Genomic DNA, 6,011 nt, shown 5'->3' with positions numbered 1-6,011 from the left:
AATAAAAAGAATTATATACTGCAACCAAGGCAGGCTCAATATCTGAAAAATCGATTAATGCAATCCATTGCATCAACAGACTAAAGAAGAAATATCACATGATCATACCAATAGATGCTGAAAGAGCCATTTGACAAAATCCAACAGCCATTCATGATCAAACAAAACTAACAACAACAAAAAAACTCTTGGCATTTTTAAATGAAATATGGGATAAAAATAAAAACTCTCCGAAGACTGAAAATGAAGAGGAACTTCCTCAACTGCATTAAGAACATCTACAAAGAAACTACAGCTAACATCCTGTTGGTGAGAAACTTGAAGCTTTCCCACTAAGACAAAGGACAAGGCAAGCATGTCTTCTCTTACCACTTTTCAATACTGAAAGTTCTAGCTAATGCAACAAGACATGAAAAGGAAATAAAATGTGTACAGATTGAGAAGGAAAAAATAAAAGTGTCCTTGTTCGCAGATGACATGATTGCCTATATAAAAAGTCTAAGAGAATTAAAAAAAAAAAAAAAAACTCCTGAAACTAATAAGCAATTCTAGCACAATTGCAGGATAAAAGGTTTACATACAAAAATTAATTGCTTTCTTATATATCAGTGATGAGCAAGTGTAATTTGAAATAAAAAAACACAGGCTGGGTGTGGTTGCTCACACCTGTAATCCCACCACTTTGGGAGGCCGAGGCAAGCAGATTGCCTGAGCTCAGGAGTTCAAGACTAGCCTAGAAAACGTGGTGAAACCCCGTCTCTACAAAATATGCAAAAAAATTAGCCGGGCATGGTGAAGTGCACCTGTAGTCCCAGCTACTTGGGAGACCAAGGCGAGAGAATCACTTGAACCCAGGAGACTTGAACCTGGAAGGTTGCAGTGAGCCACTGCCCTCCAGCGTGGGCAACAGGGTGAGACTCTGTCTCAAAAAAAAAAAAAAAAAGTGCTGGAACAACTGGACATTTACATGGGAAAAAAAAATCTAGACAATAGACACAGACCTTACACACTTCACAAAAATTTACTCACAATGGATCACAGACCTATATGCAAAATGCAAAAGATACCACTCCTATGAGATAACATAGGAGTAAATTTAGGCCGGGCGTGGTGGCTCACGCCTGTAATCCCAACATTTTGGGAGGCTGAGGCGGGTGGATCACTGGAGCTCAAGAGTTCGAGACCAGCCTGGCCAACATACTAAAAATACAAAAATCAGCTGGGTGGGGTGGCATGTGTCTGTAGTCCCAGTTACTCAGGAGGCTGAGGCAGGAGAATGGCTTGAAACGGGAGGCAGAGGTTGCAGTGAGCAGAAATGGTGCTACTGCACTCCAGCCTGGGTGGCAGAGCAAGAGTCCATCTAAAAAAAAAGGAGGCCGGGCGCGGTGCCCCACGTCTGTAATCCCAGCACTTTGGGAGGCCGAGGCGGGCAGATCACGAGGTCAGGAGATCAAGACCATCCTGGCTAACACGGTGAAACCCTAGGAGTGGCGGTGGGCGCCTGTAGTCCCAGCTACTTGGGAGGCTGAGGCAGGAGAATGGTGTGAACCTGGGAGGCAGAGCTTGCAGTGAGCCGATCACGCCACTGCACTCCAGCCTGGGCAATAGAGTGAGACTCTGTCTCAAAAAAAAAAAAAAAAAAAGGAGAAAATTTAGATGACCTTCAGTATGGCAGTAACTTTTCAGATACAACACCAAAGGCATAATCCTTTGAAATAACTTGGAAATAATTGAGAACTCCCATTGATAATTTGACTTTATCAAAACTACAAACATTGGTGGAGCACAGTGGCTCATGCCTGTAATCCCAGCACTTTGGGAGGCTGGGGGGGGGGGGGGATCACTTGAGGTCAGGAGTTCAAGACCAACCTGGCCAACATGGTGAAACTTCGCCTCTACTAAAAATACAAAAATTAGCCGGGTGTGGTGGCAGGCACCTTTAAGTTCAACTACTCCGGAGGCTGAGGCAGGAGAATTGCTTGAACCTGGGAGGCGGAGGTAGCAGTGAGCCGAGATCGTGTCACTGCACTCTAGCCTGGGAGGCAGGAGCGAGACCCTGTCTCAAACAAACAAAAAAACAAAATTACAAGCATCCACTTTGCTAAAGAGAATGTCAAGAGAATGAGAAGACAAGCCAGACTGGGAACAAATATTTGCAAAAGACACTTCTGGAAAAGGCATATTATTCAAAATAATACAACTCTTAAAAAAAAAATTTAACCTAAATTTTTAAAATGGGCAAAATATCTGAACAGAAACCACGTCAAAGATATACAGATGGCAAATGGGCATATGGAAAGCTGCTGCACATTATGTTTTATGTGTTATAAACACATTATTATATGTTATTGGGGGCATAACAATTAAAACATAAGACACCACTATGCCCCTGTGAGATTGGCCAAAATTCAGAACACAGACACCATCAAATGCTGGGGAGGCTGTGAAGCAACAGAAACTCTCATTCATTGCTGGTAGAACATAAAATGGGACAGCCACTTTGGAAGACAGATTGGTGGTTTCTTACAAAACTAAACATGCTCTTACCATGTGATCCAGCAATCATACTCCTTGGTATTCATTCATAGGAGATGAAACTTATTGCCACACAAAAACCTGCACATGAATGTTTATAGCAGCTTTATTCATAATTGCCAAAACTTGTGGGCAATCAAGACGTCCTTCAGTAGATGAAAGAATAAATGAACTGTGGTATATTCAGACAATGGGATATTAATCAGCAATAAAAAGAAATGATCAGGCCTCCAAAAGACATGGAGGAAACTTAAGAGCATATTACTAAATGAAAGAAGTCAATCTGAAAAGTCCATATACTGTATGATTCTAACTATATGACATTCTGGAAAAAAACAAAACTACGGAGATGTTAAAAAGATCAGTAGCTGCAGGCCGGGCGCGGTGGCTCACGCCTATAATCCCAGCACTTTAGGAGGCTGAGGCGGGCAGATCAGCTGAGGTCGGGAGTTCAACGTCAGCCTGACCAACATGGAGAAACCTCATTTCTACTGAAAATACCAAATTAGCTGAGTGTGGTGGTGGACTCTGAGTGATGATGTGTCAATGTAGGTTCATCAGTTTTAACAAATGTACCACTCTGGGTCAGTGATGTTGGTGCTAGAGGAGGAAATGCATGTTAAGGCGAGGAATACATGGGAACTCTAACCTGCCTTTCAACTTTGCTGTGAACCTAAAACTTCTTTAGAAAATCAAGTCTATGTAAAAAGAAAAACGGGTTTAAGATGTGGCATGTTTTGCCATGTTGCCCAGGCTGACTCAGCCTCCCAAAGTGCTAGGATTACAGGCACCACGCCTTGTCTTTCTCCACCATCTTTGGTTTGTTTGTTTGTTTTTGAGACCGAGTTTTGCTCTTATTGCCCAGGCTGGAGTGCAATGGTGAGATCTCGGCTCACCCCAACCTTCGCCTCCCGGATTCAAGCGATTCTCCAGCAGGCATGCTCCACCACGCCCGGCTAATTTTGCATTTTTAGTAGAGAAGGGGTTTCACCTCATGTTGGTCAGGCTAGTATCCAACTCCTGACCTCAGGTGATGCGTCCACCTCGGCCTCCCAAAGCGTTGGGATTACAGGCGTGAGCCACCGTGCCCGGCCTTTCTCCACCATCTGAAGCAGTTAGTATTACTGATGGAAATGGGTTTGACCATTTGTTTCTTTATATTTGGGGGAAATAAAAAAATAAGAATCACTTGTTGCTCTTTCCCACGAAATTCTTGACTCCTTGACTGATTCATCTTTTTAAAATATCAGTACTCAACGCAGTGCCTGGCATTGAGAAGGAAACCGACTATAAATGAAGTACAGGTCTTAGTCATCAGGAGCCTTTCATCCTGTCGGCATAGTTCAATATTCTTGCTACAAGAACTATATTAGCAATCAACTAAAGTGTAAACCCCTTGGAAAGAAAAGCAACTCGATGGCAAGGCTCTGGAGGTTATTTGTTGCCCTCTTGTGTCCCATTTTAGGAACTACAGACTCTTCCCTCCACTTTCAAGAATTCTGATCCTTTTATGTGTTTTTAAATTTACGTATTCTAAGAAATACATTTGTTTCTCTACAACCTCACACAGAACACTTTTGACGCCAGATGTGCGAGTTTTTTTTCCCCACCCTGACCAGATTCTCCAACACCAGCTGGGTGTCCTACAATCCAACTCAATACTGACATTATCTACCTGCAGTCGTGTCAGATCCCACAAGCTCAGAGCTCAGTCCCATAAGACTGCTCCCACCCAGATGCCAATTGAAAGTCCCGGTACTTCTGACTGACCAGCTATAAATTTTGGAGTTCCCATGACCTCCTCCTTGTGTTCCATCATTTGCTAGAATGGCTCACGGAATTCAGGAAAACGTATTACTTACCAGTTGATTATGGAAGATGAACAGCCAGATAAAGAAGTCTGGAAGAGTCCTGAGCACAGGGTCTTCAGTCCCGGAGTTGGAGTGCACCACCCTCCTAGCAGTTGGAAGCAGCCCACGAATCCATAAACGCGGAAGCTCATCAAGACCCACTGTTCATGAGTTTTTATAGAGCTTTATTTCCAGCCCCCTCTCCCGCCTGCTTCCCGAAGGTCAGTGGGTGGAGCTGATAGTTCCACTCCTCTTATCCCTTGGTCTTTACCTGAGCAGTTTCATCCGGAACAGGAGCCACGCCTTACGTCATGTATTAACGTAGCACAAGTTCAGGTGTGACTGATGTTATGCAAGATCAGGGGCTTGTTGTGAATAACAAAAGACACTCTTATCACTCAGGAAATTCCAAGGATTTTAAGGTTTCTGTGACAGGAACCAGGCCCAAAGACCAAATGTATTTTTTATTATACCACACTTATTCTATAAATATATATATTTGTACAATTGCTTGTTTACATTGGCAGCAACCCTCAAAGCACTGGTATATGAAGACCAGACCTGCCAGACGCAGTGGCTCATGTCTGTAATCCTAGTACTTTGGGAGGCCGAGGAGGGTGGGTCGCTTGAGCTCAGGAGTTTGAGACCAGCCTAAGAATGGTGTCCATATGCTATGGTGAAACCCCATCTCTACAAAAATTAGCTGGGTGTGGTGGTGTCGACCTATAGTCCCAGCTACTCGGGAGGCTGAGGTGGGAGGATCGTTTGAGCCCAAGATTGTGCCACTGCACTGCAGCCTGGGTGACAAAGTGAGATCCTGTCTCAAAAAAAAAAAAAAAAAAAAAAGACCAGACCTAAAGAACAGCAGCTTTGACCCCAGGAACAAGGGGCTTGTAATACATAATGCGTCATCGTAAGTTTGTTTCCTTTAGATGGGTCTTTTAGATCTAGCACACACAACTTTTTAGAATACCATTCCATAATAGATGCAGGTCAAGGTCACACATTAAAATCTGCCCTAATTGTCATTTTGCTGGGAATGAGAGTCCCTGACTGTCTTGGGAAGATCTCTAGCAACGCTTTTCATCTTAACTGAATGAGGCAGTGCCCTCTGCAGTCCAATAACTTCAATGCCTGAACCCGGACAACATAGCGGTGTTACAGGAAAGGGGTCCCGATCCAAACCCCCAGAGAGGGTTCCTGGATCTTGCACAAGAAAGAATTCAGGGTGAGTCCACAGTGCAAAGCAAAAGCAAATTTATTAAGAAAGTAAAGGAATAAAAGAATGGCTACTCCAAAGACAGAGCAGCCCCGAGGGTGACTGGTTGCCCAATTTTGTGGTTATTTCTTGATGCTATGCTAATAAGGGGTGGCTTATCTATGCCTCCCCTTTTTTTGACCATATAGGGTAACTTCCTGATGTCGCTATGGCATTCGTAAACTGTCATGGCATTGGTGTGAGTATAGCAGTGAGGAGGACCAGAGGTCACTCTTGTGTCCATTTTGGTTTTGGTAGGTTTTGGCTGGCTTCTTTACTGCAACCTGTTTTATCAGCAAGGTCTTTATGACCTGTATTTTGTGCTGACCTCCTGTCTCATCCTGTGACTTACAATGCCTTAACCCTCT

Source organism: Mandrillus leucophaeus, unplaced genomic scaffold, assembly GCF_000951045.1.
Source record: "Mandrillus leucophaeus isolate KB7577 unplaced genomic scaffold, Mleu.le_1.0 Scaffold568, whole genome shotgun sequence".
Lineage (NCBI taxonomy): Eukaryota > Metazoa > Chordata > Mammalia > Primates > Cercopithecidae > Mandrillus > Mandrillus leucophaeus.
This window is presented reverse-complemented; position numbering follows the sequence as displayed.